This window comes from Saimiri boliviensis, chromosome 8, assembly GCF_048565385.1.
Source record: "Saimiri boliviensis isolate mSaiBol1 chromosome 8, mSaiBol1.pri, whole genome shotgun sequence".
NCBI classification, from domain to species: Eukaryota; Metazoa; Chordata; class Mammalia; order Primates; family Cebidae; genus Saimiri; species Saimiri boliviensis.
In genome coordinates this window covers 113602060-113616667 of record NC_133456.1, presented here as the reverse complement: position 1 = coordinate 113616667, position 14608 = coordinate 113602060, and the positions used below count along the sequence as shown (strand labels likewise).

The window sequence follows — 14608 nt, the reverse complement described above, 5'->3', positions numbered from 1 at the left end:
CTTTAGGAGGCCAAGGCAGGCGGATCACGAGGTCAAAAGATTGAGATCATCCTGGCCAACATGGTGAAACCCCGTCTGTACTAAAAATACAAAAATTAGCTGGGAGTGGTGGAGCCTGCCTATAGTCCCAGCTATTCAGGGGACTGAGGCAGGAAAATTGCTTGAACCCGAGAGGCAGATGTTGCAGTGAGCTGAGATCACGCCACTACACTCCAGCCTGGTGACAGGGCAAGATTCCGTCTCAAAAAATAAAAATAAAAAATACATTTCATCAAAAAGTCTTCCCTTTGGTATCACAATTTAGGATAAGTAGCTGACATAGATAAAATACCAGAAAATAGCAGATGATTTCCATTGTCCTACCAAGCAGAATAGCATTTTTTTTTTTTTTTTTGAGATGGAGTTTTGCTCTTGTTGCCCAGGCAACCTTATATTTAGAGTTGGGTAATGTTAGAAAAATGTGCTAAGGCAATCCAATGGGGGAAAGAAGAGTTTTTTCAATAAATGCTTCTGGGACAACTGGGTATCTTGATGAAAATATATATATATATATTTGAACCCCTGCTTCTCACTATCCATAACAATTAACTCAAAAGGAATCAAAGACCTAAAGCTAGGAGCTAAAACTGTAAAACTGAGAAAGATACAACAACATAAATCTCCGTGACCTGAGGGTTAGGCAATAGTTTCGTTTTCACCAGAAACAGTCTGGTTGACCTTAAAAGAGCCTGCTTCACACAGCGTTAAAGATCTGTTTCACACTTCACACATCGCTCTTGCAATAGCTAGGGCTGCCTATGCTGGCCTTGTAACACAACTCATGCTGCAGCTGAAATGTGTGTATACCTGCTTAGATGGTGTGAACACACATGCATACACACAGCGTGGTTGCAGCCACTCACAAAGCCTGAATCAGTCTCTTCGAATCCTACATGTGCTTCAGCTTAGATAGTCACTGGGAACAGCAACCTCTTGGGGTAAGCCAGGAACGGTACAGTCATGCTGATCCTGAAACTGTTTCAAATATAGCCTGGAGTAACTTAATACCTTTATAAACAGAAATGAAACTGGGTTTAAATAACGACCCAAACCAGATGGCACCAATGTCCTGTTCTCTTCAGAAACTGAAAGAGGAACAAAAGAGAGACTCCTTCCCAAGGGAGCAGATGCAGCAGCTGGGGGCCATCGGGGCTTTCCCTGAGTGCTGCAGGCACTCTACAGCCTGGGAGCATGTGTTGGGTAGAGCAGCTCAGAATGCTTATTCTCTGATTTTAAGCCATTAGTATGGCTGTGACAGCAGCAATGCAGAATTCTCAACACAATTCTACTTCCTAGCTGTAGTGTTTGCTGAAATGTGCAACAACATGTTGTATAAATCAACTAAAATTTGTTGAGTGTTTACTGTGAGCCAGACACAATTGTAACAGTATTACCTGTATTAACTTATTTAATCCTTACAACAATCTTTTGAGATGGATTCATTTTTACCAAAAATGTACATTGAAACTCAAGCAAGTTAAGTAATATGCCCAATTCATAAAGCTTCTCATCAGAGTTTGGATTCAGGTCATCTGACTCCATAAGCCAGGTCTGTAACCCTTATTCTCTTTGGCTAAACTGTCAAAACTGTTAAAAAAAAAAAAAAAAAAAAAAAAAAAACCTGTCAAATGAAATCATCCATTCCTGGGTGTATTTGTTTTCTATTGTCACTGCAACAAATTGCCAAAAATTTAGTGGCTTTTAAAATAACACAAATTTATTTACTTACAGTTTTGAAGACCAGAGGTTGGGGCTAAAATCAAAGTATCGGCAGAGCTTCATTCCTTCTTGAGGCTCTAGAGGAAAAGCTATTTCTTTCCCTTTTGCAGCTTCTAAAGGCCACCTGCATTTGTTAGCTGGTGGCCCCCTCCTCCAACCTCAAAGCTCATCACTACACCCTCTGATTTTGTTGTCTCGTCTCCTTTCTCACCCCAACTCTCCTGCCATTCTTTTATTGGGACCCTTGTGATGACATTGCATACCACTGAAAAATCTGCAATAATCTCCCCATATCAAGTTCCTTAACTCAATCACATGTGCAAAGTCCCTTTGCCACATAAGGTAACAGATTCACAAGTTCCAGGCCCTGAGATATGGACATCTCTTGGGGGCGGTCTTTATTCTAACACAAACGGGGAACTTATAAGCCCACACATGTGTCTGCATCATATGTCTCTTAAAAAAGTAAAAAGAAAGAAAGAAGAATAAAACACAAGTCTGCAAATTCATAAAGCACTTAGAAACTAGCAGTGGTCAATATGAGGGTCACGTTGAATTGCTCACAATGTCAACTTCTGGTAGATTTATGCAAAATCAACAACTGTGGAAAGTTTCACATGAAACTCAAAATCAATAGCAGAGAGATTTGAGAAAATCACAAATATGTGGAATTAAACAATACATTCCTAATAACCAGTGAATCAAAGAAAAAAACCACAAGGGAAATTTGAAAACACTTAGAGATTAATGAAAATGAAAATACAACATACATAAACTTATGTATGTATTTTTTTGGAATACCAAAAAAAGCGGTTCTCTGAGGGAAATTTATAGCTGTAAATGCCTATATTTATAAAGAATAAAAGTTTCAAGTCAATAAACCAATCTTCTACCTTAAAAAACTGGAAAAAGAAGAGCAAACTGAAGCCACAGCAGGCAGAAGAAAGGAAATACTAAAGATTAGAGTGGAGATCAATGAAATAAAGAATAGAAAGACAAGGGAAAGAATCAATAAAGCCCCAAGTTGTTTTTTGAGAACATTAAAAAAATAGATAAATTTTGGATAAACTGACCAAGGAAAAGGCAGAGATAGCTCAAGTTAATAAAATCAGAAAGGAAAGTGAGGCGATTACTACTGACCTTACAGAAATAAAAAGGGTTGTAAGAGTGTACTATGAAGAGTTGTATGCCAACAAATTACATAACTTAGATGAAATGGGCAAATTCCTGAAAACATACAAACTGTTAAAACTGGTTCAAGAAGAAGAAGAAAACCTGAATAGCCTATAACAAGTATGGAGACTGAGTTACTTAAAAAACAAAAAACAAAAAACAAAAAACAACAAAAAACAAAAACTCAACAATGGATTTTATCGATTCAATGCAAGTGCTATCACAGTTCTAATCTTCCTTTTTTTTGTGGAAATGGATAAGCTAGTCCTAAAATTTATATGGAATTATATTATAAGGGACCATGAATAACCAAATAATCTTGAAAAAAGAAGAACCAGGTAGGAGGACTCAGACTTCCTGACTTCAAAGGTTACCACAAAACAACAGGAACCAAAACAGCATAGCATTGGCATAAGGATAGGCAGAAAGATAAATAGAATAAATTTGAGAATAGAGAAGTAAACACAGGCATCTATGGTCAATTGATTTTTGACAAGTGTACCAGTGGGAAAAGAGCAGTTCTTTCAGCAGATGGTACTGTGACAACCGGATTTCCACATCAAAAGAATGAGTTTGGGTCTCTACTTTATACCATATACAAAAGTTAACTCACATTGGATCAAAGACCTAAATGCAAGGCCTAAAACTATACAACACAGAAGGAAACATAGGTATAAATCTTCGTGACCTTAGATTGGGTAACGGTTTCAAATATGAAACCAAAATCATAAGCAACATAATATAAAATGGATAAACCGAACTTCATGAAAATTTTCGAATTTTCTGCATGAAAGAACACTATCAAAATGGTGCAAAGACTATTCTCAGAATGAGAGAAAACATTTGCAAGTTATGTGTTTGATGAGGGTCCAGTACCCAGAATATATTGAGAACTTTTACAACTCAATTTAAAGAAGGAAATAACCAATTTTTAATTTTTTAAATTGTGGTAAAATATAAATAATATATATATAATTAAGCATCCTAACCATTTTAAAGTGTGCAGTTCAGGGGCATTAAGTACATTTGCATTGGAAAAAAACAACCTGATTTTTTAAATAAGCAAAGGACATCATAGACATTTCTCCAGAAATGGTTTATAAATGGCCAATAGGCAGATAAAACGATGTTCAGCGTCATTAGTATTAGGGAAATGCAAACTGAAACCACCATGAAATATAATTCACATCCAAAGGAGGAGAAAATAACAAATGTTGGTGAGCTTGCAGAGAAACTGGAGCTCACACATTGCTGGTGGGAGCAATGACATGGCCCCAAATCATACAGGTAAAATGCAAATGATACAGCCACTGTTGAAAAGAGTTAAACATAGCGTGATCATACGACCCAACAATTTCACTCCTAAGTGTATCTCAAGAGAGCTGAAAATGTATGTTCATGCAAAAACTTGCCCATGAATGCTCATAGCAGCATTTTTCATAATAGACCAAAAAATGGAAATAATTCAAAGACCATTAAATGATGAATGGATAAACAAAATGTGGTATATTCAAACAATGGAATATTATCCAGCCCTCGCAAGGAATGAAGAATTAAGACATGTTATGACATGAATGAACCTTGGAAACACCAAGCTCAGGGAAAGAAGTAAGGCACAGAAAGCCACATACTGTATGATTCCATTTATATGCAATGTCCAGAATAGGCAAACCCATAGAGATGGAAGGTAGATTCGCAGTTACCAGGGGCTGTGGGGAGGGAGGAATGGGGAGGACCTTGGTGCCCCAGCAGAGCACACACCAGCTAACCTATGATGGCCATGTGGCATGAATGAGAAACGAACATTTGCTGTTTTATTTTTTAATTTTTTATGTTTTTTTGAGATGGAGTTTCGCTCTTGTCACCCAGGCTGGAGTGTGATGGCACGACCCTGGCTCACTGCAACCTCCGCCTCCCCAGTTCAAGTAATTCTCCTGCCTCAGCCTCCAGAGTAGCTGGGAGTAGTATTGCCACCACACCCAGCTAATTTATTTATTTATTTGTTTGTTTTTATTTTTAGTAGAGATGGGGTTTCGCCATGTTAGCCAGGCTGGTCTTGAACTCCTGACCTCAGGCAGTCACCTCCTTTAGATGATGGCCTTTTTTCTGCGGTTTCTCTGTTTTCCCCATCTCTGCCACTGTCCCTGTACTACTCTGCCTCCCTACTCTCCCTGGACTTGCCTGAAAGACCTGGACCTGGATTGAACATGGAACATTTCTTACTGGACTTGGTTGTAGGAATATTACCAAGCATTCATTGCAGATGCAAGTTAAAGAACAATATTTTAAATATTGTTGGCTTAAACTAGGTGGCAAAATATTCAAACACAAAATCTCAGATGCAGTAAATCAGAACAGTGTGTTCTGGTGACGCATTGGAGCAAATGAAATCATTCACAGGCTCCTCGGAGCCTAATTAAACAGGATCCCAGCTGGGGGCTACAGGAAGAATAACTGTGGATTCTACCTTCCCTGCAACAGGTTACAACTGCTGATTTATGACTCTTGGCAGGAACAACTGTCCCTGGGCCAGGGAGATCACATAGGCAGCGAAGGAGCCCAAGGGTTGCCCCCGATCCTGGTCCACCCCAGGGTGAGGACAGTGCTCTTGGTCACCAACTGCTCAGGATTTACCTGAAGTGGGGTAGTCAGAAACTGCAGAGAGTCCATGGAAAGATAGGGGCCACCTCTTGGGAACAGCCAGGACCAGCCCTGCACTGAATCAACACTTCTGCTGAGCCTTTGCTCCTGGGTCCCTCGCCAGAGCAGAGCCACTTCCTGCCAAGAGTCTAGTACCTTCCTGATGATCCCAGCTGTTTCTTCCCAGGGGCGGCCTAGCAACCGTTGAGCCCCTGCATTCTTTTCTTTTAAAGGCCACCTGTCTCCCTCCTTCCCCTGAGCAAGGGGACTGCAGAGCGCACCCTGACCAAAGCGTTCACTCTCAAGTGTTTATGGTTACATGTATTCTTGCACAGGGATATCTGTGTTTTAAATACCAGCTTCTAGACGTGACTGTCACTCCGAGAAGTAAATCTGTAAGGGATATTTCTTTTCTAGAACGGATGGAGTGGAGGTGGGAGCTTTCAGCATCTTTTGAAATTTCATTTTGAGATAAAATGATGAGAATTTCATTTCTCCTCATGCAAGGCCACTCTCATTCTCGCTGGCCAATTGAAATGTGTGTTGGAAGAATGCAACGGGCTCTTAGGAAGCAGATGTTCGGGGCAGCACAGACCCTCGCTGGCTCAAGAGCAAACACACAGGGAAGGAGCTGAAAGGAGCTTTTTTTCAGAGAGCACAGCTAGTTTCTGAGACTAAGGGTCATGTCCCAGCTGCTGCCGCATTTTTCCAAGTTCTCCATTTCTTCCAAAATCATACATTTTCTCAGTATTTTTTGGTGTACTACCTTTAATAGGCATATAAACGTTTTAAAAACTCATATCAGTATTGATAGATTTCCTATAGATTAAAAGTATTCTTAAACTCTTACTGCCCACATCCACCAAATAGAAACACAATTTTTTTTTCTTTCTTTTTTTTTTTTTTTAGACAGAGTCTTGCTCTGTCACCAGGCTGGAGTACAGCAGCAGGATCTCGGCTCACTGCAACTTCCACCTCCCGGGTTCAAGCAATTGTCCTGCCTCAGCCTCCTGAGTAGCTGGGACTACAGACATGCACCAACACGCCCAGCTAATTTTCGTATTTTTAGTAGAGATGGGGTTTCACCATGTTGGCCAGGATAGTCTCGATCTCTTGACCTCATGATCCACCTGCCTCGGCCACCCATAGTGCTGGGATTACAGGCATGTGCCACTGCGCCCAGCCAACACAATGAATTTTAAGGCAAAGTGGCTCCTTGCCTCAAAGTACCCCCAATATTACCCACTGTGATATTGTCTGCCCCGCTATAAACCATGTCCCATTATTATGAATAATTATCTTTCAATAAGGGTTAATTTAGAATTCTGTGCTCTTTTTTTTTTTTTTTAATTTAAAATGTGTGGTGGCTCACATCTGTAATCCTAGCACTTTGAGAGACTGAGGCCAGGAATTCCAGACCAGCCTGTCTCTACAAAATAATAATAAAATTTAAATATAAAAAAAAAACAAAATTGAAAAATATAATGTGTATGCCCTTACTGTATCTGTTTTCTCCTTATGAAAATGTACATTTTTCCTTATGACTTAAACAACATGCTAGTTTATTATGGAAAACTTAGAAAACAGAAATTATAAATAAGAAAAATCTTTCTGGCTGGGCCTGGTGACTCACGTTTGTAATCCCAGCACTCTAGAGGCTGAGGTGGGCAGATCATCTGAGGACAGGAGTTTGAGACCAGCCTGGCCAACATGGCAAAACCCCATCTCTACTAAAAATACAATACATTAGCCAGGCATGGTGGCATACACGTGTAATTTCAGCTACTTTGGAGGCTGAGGCAGGAGAATTGCCTGAACCTGGGTGGCAGAGTTTACAGTGAGCTGAGATCACACCACTGCACTCCAGCCTGGGCAACAGAGTAAGACTCTCTCAAAAAAGAAAAGAAAAATCTTTCATAAGTGCATGACAAGGAATTTCCCCAGTAACTTATTCTCTGCATATATATGTGTATATATATGTATATATTTTTAAAATCAGAATCACACTATGGTGCAAACTTTTTTGTCATTTTAGTAGAGTGTATTTTTTCTGCTGTTCAATATTCTTCTGTGTGATAGATATGCCAAATCCATCTCTAGACTCTATCCTTTTCCCTAACTCTAACTGGAAGAGTTGACCCTATGTATCATGTGATCCCAACTCGGGACATCTCTCTTCACTTACTCCCCCCAAATACCCTCCCCACACCCCTGATTGGACCAATCAAATTGGGCCAATCAGATTCTCTCTCCCAGTAATTTGGAACAGGGCTGTTGCTAGGGCCTGAGTGTGTTTCCTTAAATTTGTAAGTTGAAACCTCTTTCCTCAGTGGGATGGTATTAGGAGGTGAGGCTTTGGAAGGTGATTAGGTGGTGAGGGTAGAGCTCCCAGGACTGGGATTGGGGTCCTTATAAGAGATGCCCCAGGGAATTTCCTCATGCCTTTCACCATGTGAGGAAACAGAGAGATGGCTGCCTGTTAACCAGGAAGTGAGCCGTCACTAGACAGTTTGCTGGCACCTTGATCTTGGACTTCCCAGCCTCTAGAACAGTGAGGGATAAAATTCTGCTGTTTATAAGCTTTCAGTTTATGGTATTTTGTTACAGCAGCCAGAACTGAATGAGACAGACATGCAAGGCTGAGTCCCTTAGACCATGATGAAGGCCTGTGTGCTGCACAGTTGAGCAGCGTCTGGGCAGGCACTGCTAAAATCCAAAGGATGTGCTCCATGCAAAGGGAATGTATGAGGGAGTAGAGACAGCATGAGTAGGCCATGTGAGATGATCTAAAACGAGAAGCAGAAAATTAGAGTAGACCTGTGGACAGAGGCAGGCACAAGATGCCACAGGCGTCCCTGGATAAGACAGTGGGCAGCCCTAACACCTGCTAACCCTAACCCTAACCCTAACCCTAACCCAGTGGACTGGCTGAACTTCTCATCTTAGGCGTTCATGAGTTTGCTTGTTTTGACTTTTCAGTAATTTGCCTTTTTACTTACCTTACTCATTCAAGTCGATTTCACCTGAAGAGCATTGACTAAGAAAAACATAGTCATTTTAATAGCTGCCTAGTTGTCTAGTGTATAAATATACCATAATCCATGTAATCAATTCCTTTTTGGTTTAGAGATTATTTCTATTTCTTAACTACTCTATTAATAAAGAACACGATTTTAAATATCATTCCACTAAATCTTTGCAAATATTTCCTTAAGGTCAAATATGCAATCAAATATTGAGATTTGATGAGATGAGAAACTCTGGGTCAAAAAAATTAGCATCATTTGTGCATTTCCTTCCCAGCAGTGGGATGTGTTTTGCATCCTTGCCAACATTAGGTTGACTACTGAAAAAAGAAACAACTCTGCCAATTAAAGTAGTTAAAAATGTTGTCTCCTCACATTAATTTAGATTTCTTTGATTCCTGGAGTTGCACATACTTTCCTGTATTTAGTGCTCTGCCCGTTTTCTTCCAGTATGAAATGCTTATTCGTGTCTTTTATTCATTTTCTTCTATTTAAATGCTCGTTTATATCTTTTTGATTTGTTGAGCGCTCGCTCTCTCTCTTCGCGCTCTCTCTCTCTCTCTCTCGTTTTGGTTTTGGTTTTTGGGTTTTTTTAAAGGCAGTGTGTCACTATGTTGTCCAGGCAAGATTTAAGCTCCTGGGCTCAAGCGATCCTTCCATCTCAGCCTCCTGAGTAGCTGGGACTGCAGATGCTGCCCCTACTGCCTGGCAGGATATTAAACTTGATTCTCACACACTTGAAAGTTACCTTCTCCTACCTAGTTGTGTGCCTCTGAATTTTATATATGAAATATTTCACAGACATTAAAAATATATTTGTTTAGTCATGTGTTGAGATGTTTTCTGTTGTAGTTTAGTCCTTTGATGTAGCTAGAAACTAGTTCATCTGCCTAAGATTATATAATCACATACTTTCATTTTTAAGAAGACACATTAAAAAGGAAATGAAATACCATAGCACTTAGAAATCAAATACTTAAAAGACATAGAGACCCAAAGCAACATATACTGAAACAAAGACAAATCCATTGCCAAATCACCTTTAAATTTCAGTTATACTGAAAGTTATGAATTATGAAACCATTCTCCTTGTAGAAAAATAAAGCAGACATTTTATCTCAGAATAAAATTTGTTTTAAAGACATTTCCATCTTGCCTTAGACTTGCCTGTAGTATTTAAGTTATTTAAAAGTACCAAGGGCCAGGTGCAGTGGCTCATGCCTGTAATCTCAATACTTTGGGAGGTCGAGGCAGGTGGATCACCTGAGGTCAGGAGTTCAAGACCAGCCTGGCCAACATGACAAAACCCCCTCTCTACTAAAAATACAAAAATTAACTAGACATAGTGGCTCATGCCTGTAATCCCAGCTACTTAGGAGACTGAGGCAGGAGAATCGCTTGAACCCAGGAGGCAGAGATTGCAGTGAGCCAAGATCACGCCACTGCTCTCCAGCCTGGGTGACAGAATAAGACTCTGTCTCAAAACAACAGCAACAACAAAGTACCAGGGGAAATAAAATAAGACATGAGGTATTAATTAATTCATGTAGCCAAGAGTCACTGTTTCTCTTTTTCCTGTGGATAAAACTGCAGAGAGGCAGTGACAGGAGAAAGCCGTCTCTAGCTCTCCAAATTCATACGACCCCATTCCTTGGTGTGGTAAAGCAAGACGTGGGGTCATTTGGATGTGACGTGCTGCAATTTGGTGAATTGTGGAGTTCCTCATTGATGTGGTTCCTATTCAGAAACATCCCTGGCGCGTCTTAACTGTGGGCTATGGAAAACTGCATCAGCCTCTAATTCACACCATCAGTCTTATTATCATTTATTTTGTCTTGTGGCTCGAGAGAGGAGTAAAGTGATGCAGTGTTGAGTCATGAGATTCAGCAGGGAGCCAAGATGGGAGAGGGTGGGGAGGGAGTCAAAGGTGAGAGAGAAAAACCAAGAGAAACCAAGGGCATGTTGCAAACCAGCTGATGTGGGGTGTTCTGTAGCTGAAGGAGGTACTGTTACCCCTTCTACAGACAAGGAAACAGAAGCTCAGAGAAGTCTAGTAACTTCCTGTGGTCACACAGCCAGTGAAGGAAGAAGCTGGGATTCGGAAAACATGATGTTGGAAATAGCAAGAATAAGTAAAGAGAAGGGTCAAAATCCAACATGAACTAGGAGGGGCGGACCAGCTTTGTAACTGGGGGGGTCTTGTGACTGTCACTCTGATCCTGATGGGCTGTGTTCAGATGGGCAAGGTTGAGAATGCAGCTCTGAATTCTATCTCTTCAAACATACGGTGCATGTCTTAGTAAGAATGCCTTCAATTGGTGTCGTAACTTTAGGTCATCTCATTTTATTCTGACAACAATCCTTGTGGGTAACCCAGGACCTATTTTAACTCTTTGCTTCAGAGTTAGAAGTTTTTATGAATTGATTTTAAGGATTTTTTTTTTTTTGAAATGGAGTTTTGGTCTTGTTGCCCAGGCTGGAGTGCAGTGGCAAGATCTCAGCTCACTGCAACCTCCACTTCCCAGGTTCAAGCAATTCTCCTGCCTCAGCCTCCCAAGTAGCTGGAATTACAAGCACCCGTCACCACACCTGGCTAGTTTTTGTATTTTTAGTAGAGACACGGTTTCACCATATTGGACAGGTTGGTCTCAAACTCCTGATCCACCCATCTCGGCTTCCCAGAGTGCTGGGATTATAGGTGTGAGCCACCATGTCCAGTCGATAATGTTTTTAAGTATGTTTAAACATTATGCCCCAGTTATCAAACAAGACCCAAGCCTAGTCAGGGTCTTTACCTATGGAGCATGGAGAGGGATGAGCCTTCTCAGGGATCTGTACCTTTAAGGAGGGCTCTGCTCTCCTGCCTGCTTGAGCTGCTGCATATAAATGCCCTCTGTGGCTACAGCCTGCTTATTTCCATTCAGAGTGTACACTGCTTTTTCCCCAAAGTAAGAGCATTTCCAGGAGTGCCAAGCACATTTCTTTTTTGTAGACTTCCTCTTGGCGGAGTGAATACTGCTGATTTATAAATTACATGGAGGTGTGCGAAGGAGATCAAGGTTCAGTGGCTGTGAGCCCATGTGCTGCACTTCCTACAGGCCCAGATGCTGCCCTTAATTCTCAGCTCATCACTTCTGCCAAGCTTGTCAGTTCTGGCCACTCAGGTGGCACTCTGATCAAAGCAAAAGGAGTTATCCTCTTCTTAGAAAAGAGGAAACAGGGTTCTTCCTTTTGCAAGTTAATATACTTAAAGCATCGCTTCTGTTGTTGAATTTTTCCTAATCCTTATTTGAAATAGGCCCCTATGCCTTCATAGAGGGGCATTTTCATTGGCAAAGAAACTGGTTTTTGTTTTGTTTTGTTTTGTTTTGTGTTTAACTATCAGATGCAGAACTCTTTCTGTTTGAATGAAATCTTTATAGGAAGAGGACATGCCTTTGGTGATGGATTCCCCTCCCATAATCTGATGCTAAAATGCAGTGGAATGTGCATTGCTTCCCATCACAAACAGCTACTGAAAAGGAGAAATTCTTTGGCATTGTGGATTCACTACTTCATGTAGATAATTACCGGAAATGTACGCGTGTGCATGCATGTAGGTATGTGCGTGTGTGCATGTCCAACACGCTGGGTGAAACCTTTGGATCTCTGAATCATACTAACTGCCTGGAATATAAACATGACACCACGCTCTGTGGATCGTCACCGTCTCTCTGTTTCCCTCAGCGATGCTCTCTGGTTGTCTCACGACTTAATGAATGAAGGAAGAGGGAAAGGGAAGGAAAGGGGATGAAGAGGAAGAAGAGAAGGAGAGAGGACAGGAAGCTCTGACATTCAGAGGCCCGCTCACTGGCTCACTTTCCAGCATCTGCTGTTATTCCTTCCTTCTGGGCTCATACTCTGGGTCTCCAGCCAGCTGGTGATGAGAGTCCCAGAGACTTGACTGCCTCTTCTCCTGTCTGGTGCCTTCAGACAGAGAACTGCAGGACAAGACCATCTTACCTTCGCAGTAGGATGTGCGAATTAAAACTGATCTCGGCCGGACGCGGTGGCTCAAGCCTGTAATCCCAGCACCTTGGGAGGCCGAGGCGGGTGGATCACGAGGTCAAGAGATCGAGACGAACCCGGTCAACATAGTGAAACCCTGTCTCTACTAAAAATACAAAAAAATTAGCTGGGCATGGTGGCACGTGCCTGTAATCCCATCTACTCAGGAGGCTGAGGCAGGAGAATTGCCTGAACCCAGGAGGCGGAGGTTGCGGTGAGTCGAGATCGTGCCATTGCACTCCAGCCTGGGTAACAAGAGCGAAACTCTGTCTCAAAAAAAATAAAATAAAATAAAATAAAATAAAACTGATCTCAATTCAGGCAGGCTCTGTGGCTCACACCTGTAATCCCAGCACTTCAGGAGGCTAAGGACGGAGGATCACTTGAAGCTAGAAGTTTGAGACCAGCCTAGGTAACAGAGCAGGACCCCATCTCTACAATCAATCAATAAAATAAAGGTGATCTCCATCCGATAGACACGAGGAACAACATGGTGAGACGGATTCAGTGATTTTTTTCCCATGGCCATCAGGACCAGGACAAAAAGTCTGTTCTTTGGACTTCAGTCCTGTGTGACATCAGACTCAGGCTTCTTTTTCACACCCGCCTTAGGTCAGCCTGGCCTCAGCAGCTTCAGCCTGGCCTTGGGGACACCTGTCACGCAGTGTGGGGACCAATACCACCATGTTTACAGATACACCACAGCAGTGGTTTCTAACTTGGGGTGATTTTGCCTCCCTGGGAGATTGTTGGCAATGTCTGGAGATAATTTGGGCTTTCACGGCTTAGGGACGAGGGGTGGTACTGGTATCTAGTGGGCATCTACAAAGCTGCTGTGTCTGTGCACTCAAGAAAGCACTTTCTGTCTCAGGCCTCAGATTCCACTGAAAGGTATCTTGGCCCCCAGGGTGGTCAGGGTTGCAGAGACTTGAAGCCGGTCCAGTGCAGCCCACAGAAAATGCTTTGGAAATGTCTGAGCACCGTAGGCAGGCTTGGCCCAGGCTAAAGCTTCTGGCACATGGCAGTCATTGGCTTTCCCTCCACCCAGTTAGGGCCCAGCCCCTGTGAACAAGGACACTCTGACAGGCCTTCATCGGCCCCTTACCCACTCACTGCTCAACTCCCCTCCAGACAGGCAGGGTGCAGTCCCAGCACTCCCCTGCGTACAGCCTGCTCCATTCCCAGATCGTTCGCTACTGGCAGCCATTTGTTGTACGTCCATGCTCTTTCCTCTGTCTTCATAACCATCATGAACAATATCTATGGTTCGTCCACATCCCAGACCAGACACTCCATGATGGCAGAGCCCTGGGCCCATCTAGTCCCCTCCCAGCATGACTGTCAATCCTCGCAACCATTATGGAATCCTTTCTAGTGACTGGTCTGAAAAGGTTGGCTCTCCTGCCCCGCCTCACCTCCAGGCCCTGGCCTGACCACTCAGGATACCTGAGCCACTCCCCCACGCATCTCATTCACTCCCTGATCGTTCCCTGGTAACCTCCAACTCAAATAGCTCTCCTTGGAGGATCCTCAAAATTTTTTGAGAATTGCCTTTCAAAATAAATTTTCTCCACTAGCAACGTCTTGAGGTCCATGAATGGGTGTCTAGGATGCCTTACACATAGAGGATGCTCGACAAATATTTGCCACCTCGATTTGGCAATCAACAGCTCGACAAATGTCATGGCATCGTATTTCTCTGTGTTATAATTGGCACGTGTCTCGGCTGTGCAGTGATTTTTTAGTTTCCATCATTCCTGCTACACGGAGCTGTTTCTTACTTTTTCTTATCACTGTAGTTTCTTGCTATTTCACCAGAAATTTATAGCAGAGAGGAAAAAAGAAAACAAAACTCAGAGAAAGAAGGGATGAGATGGAATCCAACCAAAACCTCAGCGTCGCAGCTGGCCCCAAATCTGAATTAAAACAACAACAACAAAACATTTCTCTGGTCCAAAGCTTTT

The 14608-nt window shown here is 42.2% G+C and overlaps 1 protein-coding gene across 2 annotated transcripts in view; it reads right to left on the bottom strand.

Moving 5' to 3' along the window:
* Window positions 1-2160, bottom strand: part of SFMBT2 (Scm like with four mbt domains 2) — a 297168-nt gene extending 295008 nt beyond the window's left edge. For both annotated transcript variants that reach the window (XM_074405073.1, XM_074405075.1), the window contains exon 1: window positions 1769-2160. The gene's annotated coding sequence lies outside the window, so the exon portion shown is untranslated. The remainder of the gene's footprint in view (window positions 1-1768) is intronic.
* Between the last annotated feature and the right edge of the window lie 12448 nt (window positions 2161-14608).